Consider the following 17730-nt stretch of genomic DNA (forward strand, 5'->3'; position numbering starts at 1 on the left):
CAGGACACCCAGCTGACGTTTGGGTAGTTAGAGAATTGCTTGGTGTGGAAAAAAACCCCACATATTTGGTGTCAGAAGTATTGTGAGAGTACAGAGGAAAAAAAAATTATTTTTCTTGTACAGTAGTTTATCAGAAAACCGGTTACAAATATTATTTTAAAAAACAGTGAGAAAAATACAGCACTATCATTTTCTGGTTTTTATGTAACACTTTTTTTTTCTCAAATCATGGAAAAAAGCCATTGCAAATCACATTCTTCAAGGGACTTAACCAGGTAAGACGTTTGATCCAAGGGCAAGACAACCCCAATCAGAAGTTTCGTTTTGCAGAAGCCGCTTCCATTTTTCCAGGCTCTGAAATTCTAAAACATCTCCTGTCTTCCCCTATTACCAGGGCCTTGTGCTTGCTTTAAGAGTGGGCATTCATCAGGGGTACAGGTAATTGTCAACAACCTAAGGGGCTACCTTGGCACCAGAGCGTCAAGTGCCTGCTACTTAAGAAATTTATATTGCCTTCATGAAAGAGCTTCACCAGTGTGATTTAACTTTGCAAAGGAATAGATATAGAGAGAACTCAGTGGAGACCCATTCTTTGGTAATATTTGCATTTTATAGGAAGCGTACATATAAATTTCCCATTCTATAGTAGTATGGCTTTAATCTTAATGAATGCCATTTTGGTGGTACTCTTCAGAGAGTGGAATTAACATTCACATGTGAACTGGAAATGTTAAAGTGTTATTAGTCTCCTGAAGGTTTTGCTTCTGGCTATGCAGTTTCAGAGATTTCATCATAGTTTAGGTATAGCAAAATACCACCATTTCTGCATACTAGAATGAAACTCTCCAAGGTTTCTTTATACTTTAGGCTAAGGCTTGATTTTTTTAAAACAGAAAAGAAGGTTTTCCTAGACCCTGAATATAACCTGATGTCAAAAATCAATTGAAAAACCAGTAAAAATTTGTCATGAGTTCTGTGAGAAAGCTTTTTTTCATAACAGCTTTCTGGTTATTACTAACACATTTCTTAATTAAGTTGCCTAAACTATTAATATAGTTTCATGGAATTTTAGAAATTTTATTTATTTATATGTTTACACTTTCCCTGATCCTACAAAGAATTTGAGGTGACAAGCCCCATTTTATATTAGTTTTCCACTACTCTTTTTTTTTTAAGACTAAAGATGAGAATTTAGATTCAACAGCCATGCAAAGTAACCAGAGGTTTGAAAATACTGTTGGATTGCTTACCTCTGCTGCCTGTCTTTTCTTTCAAATGTGAACCCATTTTTTTTTCTCATTTATTCTCCAGGCCTTGATCATTTTACCTTACATAAAGATTCTTGGTTGTTAGATAAAAATGAGGGAAAATATCCCAGATTTTGGTTATATAGTAATCAGTACAAAGGGTGTGAAACTTTTAAGTGTAGCTTCACTTACACATGCATACATGTGCACAAACAAAAACATCCACATCAGACTTTAACATTAAAATTCATTTCATATAATCTGGGTTTTCATTTCGCTTATTTTTCTACTTACATCCAAATTATAACATTCCAAATCCAAAGGCAATGTTCTGTTATAACAAAGACAGCCAAAACAAAGAATATTTATGTAGGGCATTATTTGACCATGCTCTTATCATGGTCAAAAACCTTAGGAGGTTTTTAAGTCCTTCCAAGGACTGTGCAGGGTAGATACTGTCATTGTCATGCAAATGATGAGGTTGTTCCCGGACCAAACTGAGGGTCGGGCTGCTATTTCTTGTGGCCCAACAACGAGATGCAGATGAACTGGGGAGGAAGAGAGTTTTTATTTCTGTAACTTGTTACAGGGAGAAGGCCTGGAAATTATACCAGATCAACTCAAAATTACAGTTTTCCAGAGCTTATATACCTTCTAAGCTATACGTCTATGTGTAGTTGTGCATTCATCTAAAGATGTAAGTGATTAACTTCTTTTAATCTATAACTAAGGTCTGATTTCTGAAGACCTTCCTCTGGAGGCTCAGTAAATTTATTTAATCTAAATGGGTCGAGGTGCTAGGGTGATTACCCTTATCTTGTCTCTTGCTAAATCACGGAGGTTTGAGGAGTTCCTTCAGACCCCCAATAAACCTGTTTGTGGAAGCCTGGGGAGTTTCTTCAGACTCACAATAAAACTTGTTTCATCCTAAATGGGTCCTGTTAAGAATTCTTTTGTTATTTTGTCATGATATAAGGCCCAGGAAAGGCCTAGGCAAAACTCTTGACGGGCTTTTGTTACATCTCAGCCTTTGTATAAGGTCACTGGCTTTTAATATTTAACTTAAGCACTCAGTCAGTACTGAAACAGTTGTTAGTGAGACCTGGCCTGCCACAAGGTAACTGAAGGTCTGAGATGTTAAGGGACTCGGCCAATGACATACAGCTTTTAAGTAGTAAAGCTGGGATTTGATTTGGTCATATCTAGCTCTGAAGGTGCCACTCCACAGTGCTATCCTGAACTAGCTGCATCATGTCACCTAAAATGCAGAATCCCAAGCCCCAGTACTATGGGATCCAAATTGAATCTGCATTTTAAGGAGCTCCCCAGGTGACTTATATGCACATTAAAGTTTAAGACTGCAAGTATGGTTCTTAAAAAATAGTTTCAGGCAGTTAAATACAAGGTACTGAAAAAATTCCATTTGAGATGCTTTTTGGTCTCTGGGCCTTTATGATTTTTACTTAATTACAAGCTAGACTGTATTTCATTATCGTTCAGCTGTTCTGCTTTCACATCGGCTTTGAGCTAGTCTAACAAGAGTCATGTCGGATGCTGTCTTCTGTGACATTTCTTAGTGATCTGTTTTGGTGGTATTATTGTCAGTTTAAATAGCCTTGTGGTTATAAAACAAGAAAAATTGATTCTGTCCTAACTGTTTGATCTCTCCGTGTATCTGAGTAATCTTCTTGTCACATTTTCCTCCAAATTTACCTTTGCTTGCTTAACTCTTAAAAAAATTTTTTGACTTTCTCCTTATCTACTCTTTCAAAACATTAGAAGTGACTTCCAGTGATAAAGCTCACTTAAAACAGACAAGATAAAAAGAAAAATTATAGAAACAAGTTTAAGAAGGTGAAACATACTTACATCATGCATATGAAATGAATTAGTTGCTGCAGTTGAAAACCGAATTTAATTTTCATCTTCTAGGCTGTGAAGTCAAAAGGAAAATGTAAGAGGCTGCCGAGTTCTCAGAGTGGGATGAATAGAATCATTCATGTTCATCTGGAGAGAATCACGTTTTCCTGTGACTGAATACTAAGAGAAGTATATTAGAAGTCTCTTTTTCTAAAAGTTCATAAGGTAGCATAACACATAATATAGTGCTTTTTTGCAAAGAAAATGAAAAGTGTTACAAAAATATACCTTTCTCATGCCAGTCTTCCATAAATGCTAAGGTCATAACTGAATTTAGATTTTATGTAATGGTTTTGGGGGGAATGAAAATAATTTGATGGAGTATATTATTTTTTGATGCTCAAAAACAAAATACAGTGAAAAGAGTTTGAGAGTCTTGTCTATATGTGTAATTTAATATTTTGCTTAGACTGAGCCTCCCTCTTGCATTAGATATACTTGAAGTGGGCTTTTTTGGCTAGTGCTAGATCTCCGTAAGTTTGAATTTTCAGATGAGTGTTAAAGTAATAAAATGTTCTGCCATTGGTTCAAAGAGGCTTAGAATATTAGGGATGTTGGCAGGAATGTTGACATCCCACTGTGAAAAGCATTTTTCTCTTCGTAGTGGAACTCTCACTGTTGCAAACCTCTTCTGATTAGATAATGGAGGAGACCAGATTTTGAGAGCACATGACTTAGTCTTAAGCCCTCTAAAAAAAACCGTAAATCTCAAGTATCTTTCCTAGCTTTGCTAAGGATGATTAAAGATTATAGCTACAAGGTCATTAGGCATTAAATGATTTTGAGGCCCAGTGTTGTTTGTTTCTTTCCCAGACAGTGAAATAATTACTGATTAAAGCATGGAGTCTCAACTCTCAGTGTGTTTGCAGATGGTCAGGGAATAAAACTCTGAACTATTATTTCAGCAGAAATAATGTTTTATATATATTCATTATGAATAAGAACAAAGCCTTAAAAATTTGGTTGATCTTTTGCCCCAAAATCACTTGGCAATGCTTGCTAAAAAACAGAAAATAATTCATGTAAATACTAAAATCTCTATTTTAAACAAAACTTCCAGGTGACTTATATACAGGAGTCTTTGTGGACACTTTGAGAAATAATGGATGAGAATGGTAACCTTATATTTAATGGATCGACTGGTCATTTTGATTGTGTGGACACCCAGTTAAAGTGTAATGACTAAGGTCATCTCTAAAGACTGATTTTAATGATCTCCTTACAATTTTACTTGAAGGGAGTTATCCATGTTATTCTCTAGGCATGAAATGTAATGATCTGTTTTATTATTGTTAATTTATGCTCAAGCTTCCTTTTGCTCTTCTTTTTAACCAACATAACAATTATACAGTCTAACTATTTGCCTCAGGGAGATGCTGTAATAGGACTAATTAAATATTTAATATTTTAAAGGACTTAAACAACCTTGTAAGTAATATGTTAAGAGGAGATAAAATCATGATGATCTCCTTAGTAGGAGGAATGTTAATGAAGCACTGGGGTCAGGCATTCCTTTAATGCCCATGTCTTGTATCTGCCAGAGGCTGAATGGTTTAATGGTTAAATACATGACTGTTGTAACCTACGGCAGTTTTTCTACTTCCTAGTTGGAAAGCCTAGAACAAATTTTTTAACCTTCCTATGCCAATCTCATATTTCTCACCTTTAGAGTGAGGAGATAAGAATACCACCTACCTTTTTGGATTGTTGTGATGACATATGAGGTATGTGTCTATCGAAAGAAAGTGGTTTTTATTAATATGAATTAATCCCATAACTATTGGTATTACAATATCAATTCAATACAAGTATTGAATTCAAAACTTGTAGATTCTTATTTTAAAACTAGCAATAAAATGGATATGTACTTTTAGATCTAATCTCAAATTTAGAAAGAAGGAAGAGAAAAGGAAGGAAGAAAAGGAGTAGGAGAAAATATCTCTAAAATCAACCCCAAACAGGGGCTAAAGACAAAGAGAAAGCGATCATTGTGCAGAAGATGAAGACTCATTGTAGGTATGTATAGTCAATGTAAAACTGACCTCACTGATCTTGAAAAATAATAGAATCATCAAATGTCAGAGCACACAGATTATAAGGAAAATGCCTGTTTTTTAGGTCAAAGGCTAGTGAATAAATCTGAATCAGCAGAAAGTTTTCATTACGACTTTTTAGAAAATGATATCTTGTTTTTTCAAAGCTCATACAGAAAAAGAACTAGACTAACAAAAATTTCAAAAAAGTTGTTCTTTTGAAATGAGGTCAGGATTAATTGAACACGCATTTTAAATACATTAACTGTCACATCTAAATATTTTTGAAAACTTGTTTTTCCTGTTTACTAGATGGCTTTGAAGGTTTTCCCTTTACAACTAAAGATATTTTCTAAACTGCTTTCTAATTGAGTCTAAATGTAAAATTCATCCAGATGATTTTTCTTGATTTTATGAATTCCAAATCTGGTGGGGGTTGCAAATAATGAGATTTTGTTGTACATTCCAAGTTCACCAGCCTTATAATGAACTTCATATTCTACGGGCAAAGGGGCAAGAGGAGCAGTGTTCCCAATTCCATTCATTCAACAAATATTTATGATTGTGATTGTGTACTAGGCCATTCATAAGAAGGAATGAACTTACATTTTCTTAGCTGTGCATTTTGTTGTCATTTTAATGCCCCATCAGCAAGTGTTCTTCATTAATTCTTAAGCATTTATTAACTATATCTTGTTGTTATAAGAAGTTATTAAAAATCAGGATGAGGTTCCACTTTCCTTTCTTCTAGGACAGGTACAGCTGACCTTCAATATTCACGGATTCAATTTTGATAATTTTCCTACTTGCTAAAATTTATTTGTAACTCCCCTCCTCCAGTCAATACTTGTGGTACTTCTGTAGTCATTCATAGACATGTACAGAATGGTGAAAATTTTGGTTGGCCCATTCACATGTTCCCAGCTGAGGCTTAAGCAAGTGATGCTCTGCCTTCTTGATTCAGCTTTCCTACTATAAACGTGTGTTTTCACTTGGTGTATTTAGTGTCATGTTTTTTGTGGTTTTTCTTTTGCTTTTCTTTGGTGATTTGGAATGATCCCCAAGCATAGACAACTGGAGTGCCGCCTAGTGTTCCTAAGTGCAAGAAGGCTGTGATGCGTCTTACGGAAGAAATATGTGTTAGATAAGCCTTGTTCAGACATGTTGGCCATGATTTCTATGTTAATAAGTCAACAATATGTATTTTAAAAGGTGTCCTTATACTGAAACACACATAAAACAACGTTATGTTTTGATTGGTTGACAAAAAATGTTGTGACTAGAGGCTTGCAGGAATTGAACCATCAATTTCTCCTAAGAGTAATGGTTCAGCATTTGTGAATTCAGTGTTTGTAGTGACTTTATAGAACATAATTATCATGAATAACAAGAATCAATTGTATTTGAAATTTGGGGAGATTTTAATAAATACTTATTCACTAAATTGTCCCTTTTAATGTAAACCAAGATGCATGATTTTTATCTGACCTGTAAGCAACTAGTAAGTAAGTACAGAGGGGTGGAAAAATGAAAATTATATATAGGGCTAAACCATAATTTTTGTTTTTTTCTTTCCAAACTTAAAAAAATAAAAACTCCTGCTAAAAAACAATGTAATAAACCTGGAGGGGTTTGAAGTCTAGAAACAATTTGCAATGTGATGGAATCTTGTTTGTTAGTAGTGATTTGTCTGTCCTGTTTGCTACCTATGCCTAGCATAGTTTCTAACTTATATGGAGTGCTCAAGGTATTTAAAAAAATAAAAATAAATTGCATTGAATCAGTCATAAGTTGACATTGAAATAGCCTTGAGAGTGAAAAGATTTAGCAATAAAAATAAAAGTTGGAGAAGTATAACGAATATTTTTCAGTTGGAGACTAGAGGTTGGAGACGAGAGTTCAGTCTACCTCACAGGTAGCTGGGAGAATCACCTCTGTCACTGGGCCTAGGCAATGACAACATCCGTATCTGCCAGCTGTACCATGCTTGGGTTTACCATTAACTCTCTGTGTCATCTGGGTCAGATCATTCTGCTTCTTTGGGTCTTGGCTTCTAATTATTTCCTTGATAACCACCATTATTATAAGGCAACAGAGAAAGCCATTTACATTAGTCACCAGAGAAACAGAACCAATAGGATACATGTATATATGATATATATATACACACATATATATATCTCATATGTATATCTTATAAATATCTTATAAATATCTTATATATATATCTTATATATATCTTATATATATATCTCTTATATATATCTTATATATATCTCTTATATATATCATATATATATATCTTATTTTTTATTTTCCTCTGCCTTTTTGTTCTGTTCAGGCCCTGAACAGGTGGGATGATGCCCACCTGCATTTATAAAATTTTACAAATTTATGAGACTTGAGAATATATGTAAATATGAATTCTGAGTGCCTAGACTGGGGAGAGGAAGGGGAAACACAGTTTAAATAGAGCTGAATTTATTTCTATGAATTACGTGTACTGTCTTAAGCAGCTGGAAGTGGTCTAACCTGTCTGCTGGTTGGCCGATTGAAACCTATGTGGCCTACATTGAATGAAGTTGATGGCCAAAATTTCTTGCCAAAATGTAAAGAAAAGAGTCCAAAGACTTGGGAGAATAGGAATGTTGGAGTGGATTGATCACCGGCAACTGCTTATCTCCCATGCTATGACCGCCAAATAGCCAGTAATTTACCATTAATGTAATAGCAACTTTTGGAATAACAAGGAAAAAAGAAAGAAAAAGAAAGGAAGAAACGCTACAACAATAGACCTATTTTTTTTCCTTCAGTGCATTTCATCCAGAGTTTATATCTAGGTCACGCAAACAATCAATAACCTAAAGATTTTTTGGGGGGGGATTTACTTTTGACCAGTACTGGAGTATTGGGCATGACTACAGCTAGTCAAAAGTAATTCCTCTCCAAAAAGCCACAACTCTGTGATATCAGTTTTTGGGATTATGACTTTTAAAGCACCTCTACTATTGCAATAAGGCATATCAAAAAGCACTTGGGCTTTCTTGGCATTGCCATTTAGTTAACTTGTGGTTTCATTTTTTCCTTAATGGAACTGTGTCTTCTTGGACAGTAAACATCCCTTGAAAGTCAGCTGGAAGCTTTTGCTTAAATAGATGTTCAATGCTTTGTGACAGGCTTTCACCACATATAAAGTAGACATACCAACAACTCCTAGCTTTAAAATAACTTTCACACAATCACTTTCTTCCCTGAAGCTTTATAGTGGTGTAATATTTTTGAAATCATTTTTAGGAAGTACACAGGATGCAATCTTTGGAAAAAATTCAGTGGTACAACAAATAACCCCAACAAACAAATGAACACCTCAATTGAAGTGACAGTTGGATCAACAGATACTGTAAGTGCCTGGCAGTGACAGTTATTCTTCTGCATGGATGCATTCACTTTTTTAAAAGTGTTAAAATAAAAAAAATTATTCCAGATTTCAGAAATCATAAATGTACCTCCTATGATTAAAGAAATAGTTGACATAGAATATATTATCATCTTATTTAACCTTCATAAAAGACCTACGATATGGTATCACTATATCCCCCATTTTAAAATGAGACTAGGAAGTGAGTCTTAGTCTGAAAGAGATGAAATAACTTTCTCATGGTCAAAAGCTAATATGTGATGGGGCTGAGTTTCTACCTAACGCCCAAGCTTGCAGCCACTCTAGTATACTTAGCTACAAGCTAAAGAAGTGGAATTGGTGATCTTTTCCTGCTCAGAAATTCTGTTTTTTCATTTTATATATACCTTTGTTATAGTTTATATATGTACACATATTATAACATTTCTTTATCCACTCTGTAATTCTCTTTTATGTTTTTTTTAAAATTATACTTTAAGTTCTAGGGTACATGTGCATAACGTGCAGATTTGTTACATATGTGCCATGATTTGGTATATATATGCCATGTTGGTTTGCTGCACGCATCAACTCATCATTTACATTAGATATTTCTCCTAATGCTATCCCTCCCTCAGCCACTCACCCACCAACAGTGTGTGATGTTCCTCACCTTGTGTCTATGTGTTCTCGTTGTTCAACTCCCACCTATGAGAGAGAACATGTGGTGTTTGGTTTTCTGTCCTTGTGATAGTTTGCTTAGAATGATGGTTTCCAGCTTCATCCATGTCCCTGCAAAGGTCATGAACTCATCCTTTTTTATGGCTGCATAGTATTCCATGGTGTATATGTGCCACATTTTCTTAATCCAGTCTATCATTGATGGACATTTGGGTTCGTTCCAAGTCTTTACTATTGTGAATAGTGCTGCAATAAACATATGTGTGCATGTATCTTTATAGTAGCATGATTTATAAACCTTTGGGTATATACCCAGTAATGGGATCGCTGGGTCAAATGGTATTTCTAGTTCTAGATCCTTGAGGAATGGCCACACTGTCTTCCACAATGTTTGAACTAATTTACATTCCCACCAACAGTGTAAAAGCGTTCCTATTTCTCCACATCCTTTCCAGCATCTGTTATTTTCTGACTTTTTAATGATCACCGTTCTAACTGGCATGATATGTTATCTCATTGTGGTTTTGATTTGCATTTCTCTGATGACCAGTGATGATGAGCATTTTTTCATGTCTGTTGGCTGCATAAATGTCTTCTTTTGAGAAGTGTCTGTTCATATCCTTTGCCCACTTTTTGATGAGGTTGTTTGTTTTTTTTCTTGTAAATTGGTTTAAGTTCTTTGCAGATTCTGGATATTAGCTCTTTGTCAGATGGGTAAATTGCAAAGATTTTCTCCCTTTCTGAAGGTTGCCTGTTCACTCTAATGATAGTTTCTTTTGCTGTGCAGAAGCTCTTTAGTTTAATTAGATCCCATTTTTGTCAATTTTGGTTTCTGTTGCCATTGCTTTTGGTGTTTTAGTCATGAAGTCTTTGTGCGTGCCTGTGTCCTGAATGGTATTGCCTAGGTTTTCTTCTAGGTTTTTTATGGTGTTAGGTCTTACATTTAAGTCTTTAATCCATCTTGAATTAATTTTTGTATAAGGTATAAGGAAGGGATCCAGTTTCAGCTTTCTACATATGGCTAGCCAGTTTTCCCAGCACCATTTATTAAATAGGGAATCCTTTTCCCATTGCTTGTTTTTGTCAGGTTTGTCAAATATGAGATGGTTGTAGATGTGTGGCGTTATTTCTGAGGCCTCTGTTCTGTTCCATTGGTCTATATCTCTGTTTTGGTACCAGTACCATGCTGTTTGGTTACCGTAGCCTTATAGTACAGAGTGTAGTCAGGTAGCATGATGCTTCCAGCTTTGTTCTTTTTGCTTAGGATTGTTTTGGCTGTGCGGGCTCTTTTTTGGTTCCATATGAACATTAAAGTAGTTTTTTCCAATTCTGTGAAGACAGTCATTGGTAGCTTGATGGGGTTGGCATTGAATCTATAAATTACCTTGGACAGTATGGCCATTTTCACGATATTGATTCTTCCTATCCATGAGCATGGAATGTTCTTCCATTTGTGTTCTCTTTTATTTTGTTGAGCAGTGGTTTGTAGTTCTCCTTGAAGAAATCCTTCACATCCCTTGTAAGTTGGATTCCTAGGTATTTTATTCTCTTTATAGTAATTGTGAATGAGAGTTCACTCATGATTTGGCTGTCTGTCTATTATTGGTGTATAGGAATGCTTGTGATTTTTACACATTGATTTTGTATCCTGAGACTTTGCTGTAGTTGCTTATATGCTTAAGGAGATTTTGGGCTGAGACCATGGGGTTTTCTTTATTTTATTTTATTTAGTTTTTTTTTTTTTTTTTTTTTGAGACAGTCTTGCTCTGTCACCCAGGATGGAGTGCAGTGGCTTGATCTCAGCTTACTGCAAGCTCCACCTCCCAGGTTCACGCCATTCTCCTGCCTCAGCCTCCCAAGTAGCTGGGACTACAGGCGCCTGCTGCTACGCCTGGCTAATTTTTTGTATTTTTAGTGGAGATGGGTTTCACCATGTTAACCAGGATGGTCTTGATCTCCTGACCTCGTGATCCACCAGCCTCGGCCTCCCAAAGTGCTGGGATTACAGGCGTGAGCCACCGCACCCGCCCTTCTTTGTGGTTTTATCTACCTTTGGTCTTTGATGTTGGTGACCTACAGATGGGGTTTTGGTGTGGATGTCCTTTTTGTTGACGTTCATGCTATTTCTTTCTGTTTGTTAGTTTTCCTAACAGACCCCTCAGCTACAGGTCTGTTGGAGTTTGCTGGAGGTCCACTCCAGACCCTGTTTGCCTGGGTATCACCAGTGGAGGCTGCAGAACAGCAAATATTGCTGCCTGATCCTTCCTCTGGAGGCTTTGTCCCAGAGGAGCACCCACCTGTTTGAGGTGTCTGTCAGCCCCTACTGGGAGGTTTCTCCCAGTCAGGCTACATGGGGGTCAGGGACCTGCTTGAGGAGGCAGTCTGTCCATTCTCGGAGCTCAAACGCCCTGCTGAGAGAACCACTGCTCTCTTCAGAGCTGTTAGACAGGGACGTTTAAGTCTGCTGAAGCTGTCTGTTGCCTTTTGTTCTACTATGCCCTGCCCACAGAGGTGGAATCTATAGAGGCAGTAGGCCTTGCTGAGATATGGTGGGCTCTGTCCAGTTGGTGCTTCCTGGCCTCTTTGTTTACACTGTGAGCTACTCAAGCCTCAGCAATGGTGGATGCCCCTCCCCCTGCCAAACTCCAGGGTCCCAGGTTGATCTCACACTGCTGCGCTAGCAGTGAGCAAGGCTCCATGGGTGTGGGACCCGCCGAGCCAGGCATGGGAGGGTATCTCCTGGTCTGCGAGTTGCGTAGACTGTGGGAAAAGTGCAGTATTTTGTTGGGAGTGTACTGTTTTGCTAGGTACAGTCTGTCATGGCTTCCCTTTGCTAGGAAAGGGAAATCCCCTGACCCCTTGTGCTTCCTGGGTGAGACAACACCCTGCCCTGCTTTGGTTTGCCCTCTGTAGGCTGCAGCCACTGTCCAACCAGTCCCAGTGAGATGAACCAGGTACCTCAGTTGGAAATGCAGAAATCACCTGTCTTCTGTGTTGATCTCGCTGGGAGCTGCAGACTGGAGCTGTCCCTATTCGGCCATCTTGGAAGCAACCCCCCTGTTTTTCTTAATCTTATTAAAAAACAGAAAAAGCCTGTTAGTTGTAGGGAACATAAGACTACAACTAAGTTTGGAGACATATATATATATATATATATATAAAATATTATGTATATATAATGTAATATATAATATGTTTAGATAGAATTTTTATTTATATATACTATATATACATATATACTATATATACATATATACTTATATATAGACATATGTATATACTAATATATATATACTGGGAAATGTTGAGAGAATATTATTCTCAAATATATCCAACTGATTTTGAGAATAATATTCTCTTAGCATTCCCTGGTATGATATTTTATTATAAATTTGTTAAACATTGAAGAAAGACTAACTGAATGTTCAAAACTTCAGCATAGTGATGGAACTGCCCACTTGTGGCACAAACGGTGGTTTGACTGCCAGCATCTGTTCCAGTCTCTCTGTAGTGTGCCTTCCTGTACTGCAGAGGCTGGAAGGCTAAATATTTCATTTCCCAGAAAACCTTGCACCTGGAGATTCCCATGTGGTTTAGTTTCTGCCAATCAGGAGCACCTGCAGGAGACTTAAATTTGGAAATATAACATCCACTTGCTAGTATTGGGTGGGGTGGGTTCAGGAGGCTGTGGTCCTGGTGGCAGCTTTCTGTCCCTGGGTTATGGCTATTGTGGTGTGATCCTTGGCACAACTTCTTGGTTACAGCAGTGGTAAGATGTTCCTTAGCAGGGCAATTCTGTGGCTGTGTTTTGGAAGTCATTCCTGCTCCTCAGGCCCTTCCAACAATTTTTTAAGAACCTAACTCCTAGCACTAAATCCATTCCTAGATAAAGTGGTGCTAGAAATGTTTCTGTTATTCACAGTTGAGTACTGACTGATTCAATTCCTCCCACCTCTGACTTTTAGCATGTTTTCTTTAGCCTTATAAATTTTAAGATTTGGGGTGATTTTGGAGTAAATAGTCATTTTTTCTCAAATAGGAGTTATACACTAAAATAACAGAAATTTCTCTTTTTTCTGGATCTACTCAAGATAGGAACAAATCACCTTCCCTCTGAAGCACATAACATGAACAAAATTCCAGAATATTGAAGGCCTTGGAGTTGAATTTTATAAATACCTTTTCTTTTCTTTTTCCTTTACCTTAAACCTGTTATTTGTGTGTTTGTAAGGGACAATTTATCTAAAATGTAAAGGATTAGCACTTGTGGCTGGAAATAAACTAATTTCCTAAGACCTGCTATAGGTTAGTAAAGATAAACGGAAGACTTTCATTCTTCATTAAGTTATCTACATTAACTTACTTAGGAGGTAGAGTAAAATATTTTAACTGCCTTAACGAGCTTAGAAATTGTTGTGTGGCCACTTGAAGTAACTTAGAAAAATATTATTTAGCATATTATTATGGAATTTTGACAGGTTAGTAACCATCAAACATAAAGAAATGTTTACATTGTTAATAATTCTACATGTACAAAACTATTTACATCTATTCTTTTTTTAAAAAATTTTGAATGACTGAACTCAAATATGCAGAATAACCATGAGAGACCTAACTATTATGATGACATTTAGTATTGCATCATTGTTAGACTCAGACATTTTTATTTTCTTAAAGCCGAAAATAAAAAATTCTATCTAAATATTAAGGATTTTAACATCAAATGAATTGAAAATTGGCCTCCAGCTCCATTATTACAATTCAATACATTGATTGTTTAAAAAACATTAGCATTCCCTTTAAATATGGCACTGTTTACTTTGAGGAATAAGTATTTGCAGCCTTATTGTGACTTCCCCATAAGTGCTTTCCTTGCAGCACCTAAGACATTGCTTTATACAGACTAAAAACTGAGTTGTCTTAAAAGATATATTAAATAATGAGCTGATTATGGATGACAGCTTATAAGCAGTTCAATTTTAGTTTTTCAGTTGTAAATTTTCTTTTCAAATCTCTAAAACTGCTTTATATACAGAGGTAGGTAATCAAAGGTAAGAAATCTTTATAACCTGCAGGGTAATGTGAGTCATGCAGATGCCTCACTTCTTCCTTCTGTGTTGTCCTCAATGATCAGGAGTTTTCTATTTTGTATATGAATGTTTCTATGCTGTACTCTTGGGCTGAAGTGATCCTCCCGCCTCAGCATCTCAGCATCCTGAGTAGCTGGGATGAGAGGTGTATGCTAACATGCCCGGTTAAACTTTGCTTGTTTTATTTTTTGCAGGAATGAGGTCTTGCTAAGTTGTCCAGGTTAGTGTAGAACTCCTGGCCTCAAGTGATCCTCCTGTCTCAGGCTTCCAAGGTGCTGAGATTACAGGCATGGGCCACTGTGCCCTGCAAGATACTTAATATTAACTCACACACATTATGTTGTTTAAACATGGCTTATATGCTATGCTACATGAAACATTTAATCAAGCTCAAGTATTCCTCTATTATCAAATATGTGAATGTGTCCAATTTTTTTCCTGCTATGAATAGGGTGAAAAGTCTTAATTTTGGGGTTAATTTTTGTTAATTTTCCTCAAAGTGAAATTAACAAGTCAGTGGGCATGAACCATTTTATTCATTATTTTATCAATTATTATTTATTTCTTAATTTATGTCAGAAATCGTGTTCACTGCTGGGCATATGGTGGTGATTACTAAAAAATAAAAAAAAGGTTTTTGCCCTTAATTTTGTAGGTCTCGTCACACATGCCAGGTTGCTCTCCAGAGAGTGAACAATTTACAAAACACTCAACCATTCTCATTCCCTCCAACTTTACCAGCATTGGTTATAAAATTTTATTTCCTTTTTTCTAGTTTAATAACTATGTCATGGCACCTGAAAATTATTTTGATTAGCAATTGTTTAGTTGCAAGTAAAGTATGCATTTCTTCAAAAATCATCAATTTATTCATCTTTTCTCTTTTGTTTTAATAGGATAATTGGTAAATTATTTTCCCTTTTATTAAATAGGAATTTCTCTTTTTTCTCTAGTTTCTTAGAATTCTACTTTGAGTTTTAAATAGACAGTAATCAGACATAGTAGAAGAATAAAGTTTGACAATTCTAATAAATACCCTTCTTGGAATAGGAAATAGAATGAATTTAAAGACATTAAAGCAATCATAATAAAGTTGGCTTAAATGATTAAAAATCTCCATGAGCACAGATAGCATTTTTGCTTATCCATGAATATATAACACTGATTTTTCAACAAACATAGCTAGAAGAAATAGAGCATAATAAGGTAATTAATGAGTCCTTTAGGAAACAAAGCTACATTAAACACATTTTTATTTACTTAAGAAAAAAACAACAACAAAAAAAGAAAAAACCTCAAAGCAAAAGTGATCTTTATCAAATCATCACTGAATAGACTTCTTCTTCAGGAGCTTACAGAGACATTTTGAATTAAAAAAACCTCTTGGTCTGACAGTAACTTAAGCAGGTATCCTGATTCATTAACAACAATGTCACAGCTGCAGCACTAACATAACCACCAAGCAACTTTAGATTGTTGGTTCAGCTGAGACAGCTCAGCTTGTAAATCAGATCTACCCTGGCTAGCTTTGATTGAGTCAGCACCTCTCCTTCCTAGAGCTTCAAAGGCTTTCCTAGGAGTCTTTCCTATCAGTCATGCGCCCTTCGGCTTCCTCTCTCAGGAACTCTCCTCTGGTAGGTTTTGTTTTGTATTCTAAGGGAAAAGATTGAATATGGAAATTCTTTGGAGGGTTGGGGGTGCAAAACACCACACAAAAATAAGCAACAACAAAACTCACAAAACTTGGCCCGTAACAGAAGTTCTTTTTTTTTTTTTTTTAATTTTGGAAACCTGCAAAATGGCATTTGAGTTATTTCTTTTCTCTCTCAAGAGTTTCTTTTTCTGCTAACTTGTAGATTTCCTCACTCAATCTCTCTCTCTCCGGGGCCCAAACACATACACAGACACACAGACACACACACACACACCCACAGTTGATGTGTTGATGTGATGGTATTGAAACTGATACAATCTTTAAAAATAAATTCCTAGAACTTAATGAAATTACTGTTATTTGATCATTGGTTAATCCAAGACAAAGTCAAAAATCTATCTTCCTTCAATAGGAAACTTCATAAATGTATAAATTCTGTAAACCGGAAAGTGACTGAGGCAGGTCTTAATTGATTAGACGTTTCTTTAGCCAAGTTGAGAGGACGTGCTTGGGAAAAAACACAAATCACAGGAGCACCTGTGACCTATGCTTTTTCCAAAGGGGATTTTGGGAACTGCAATATGTAAAGGGAAAGGAGCAAGCAGGAGGGGAAAAAAAGAAGGGAATTTAGGCAGTGAGGTTCTCATTAGCTTCAGTACATCTACATTTTACATGTGAAAAGAGAGAGTAGAGGAAAAGTTAATTATGCGTTGTCATGCTCAGTAAATCTATATTTAACTTTTTAAAAATTTAAATAGGTTTATGGGGGACAGGTGGTGTTTGGTTACATGAATAAGTTCTTTTTTTTTTTTTTTTTTTTTTGAAGCAGAGTCTCACTCTGTAGCCCCTGCTGGAGTGCAGTGGAGTGATGTTGGTGATCTGCCTCCCAGGTAAAGCAATTCTCGTGCCTCAGACTCCTGAATAGCAGGGACTACAGGCCTGCACCACCACACCCAGCTAGGTTTTGTATTTTTAGTAGAGATGGGGAGTTGCCATGGTGGCCAGGCTGGTCTCAAACTCCTGACCTCAAGTGATCCACCTGCCTTGGCCTCCCAAAGTGCTGGGATTACAGGCATGAACCACTGTGCCTGGCCCATGAATAAGTTCCTTAGTAGTGATTTCTGAGATTTTGGTGGACCCACCACCTGAGCAGTGCACACTGTACCTAATGTGTAGTCTTTTATCCCTCACCCCCTCCTACCCTTTCTCCCAAGTCCCCAAAGTCCAGTGTGTCATTCTTATGCCTTTACATCCTCATATCTTAGCTCCCGCTTAAGAGTGAGAACATAACGATGTTTGGTTTTTCACTCCTGAGTTACTTCACTTAGAGTAATGGTCTCCGATTCCATCCAGGTTGCTGCAAATGCTATTATTTCATTCCTTTTTGTGGCTGAGTAATATTACATAATATATACACTACATTTTCTTTGTCCAGTCATTGATTGATGGGCATTTGGGCTGGTTCTGTATTCTTGCAATTGTGAATTGTGCTGCTATAAACATGTGTGTGTAAGTATCTTTATCCTATAATGACTTCTCTTCCTCTGGGTGGATACCCAGTAGTGGGATTGCTAGATCAAATGGTAGATCTACTTTTAGTTCTTTAAGGAATATCCACACTGTTTTCCATAGTGGTTGTACTAGTTTACGTTCCCACCAACAGTGTGAAAGTGTTCCCATTTCACCACATCCATGCCAACATCTATTA

The 17730-nt window shown here is 36.5% G+C and overlaps 1 long non-coding RNA gene across 1 annotated transcript in view; it reads left to right on the plus strand.

Annotated features, from left to right (window-relative positions):
* The window catches only part of LOC129398176 (uncharacterized), a 526729-nt gene that overhangs the window by 143092 nt on the left and 365907 nt on the right, over positions 1-17730 (plus strand). Inside the window, exon 4 of the long non-coding RNA XR_010112769.1 lies at positions 3180-3296. This is a non-coding gene — a long non-coding RNA (uncharacterized LOC129398176). The remainder of the gene's footprint in view (positions 1-3179; positions 3297-17730) is intronic.

The sequence above is a fragment of the Pan paniscus genome, chromosome 6 (assembly GCF_029289425.2).
Source record: "Pan paniscus chromosome 6, NHGRI_mPanPan1-v2.0_pri, whole genome shotgun sequence".
Taxonomy (NCBI): Eukaryota; Metazoa; Chordata; class Mammalia; order Primates; family Hominidae; genus Pan; species Pan paniscus.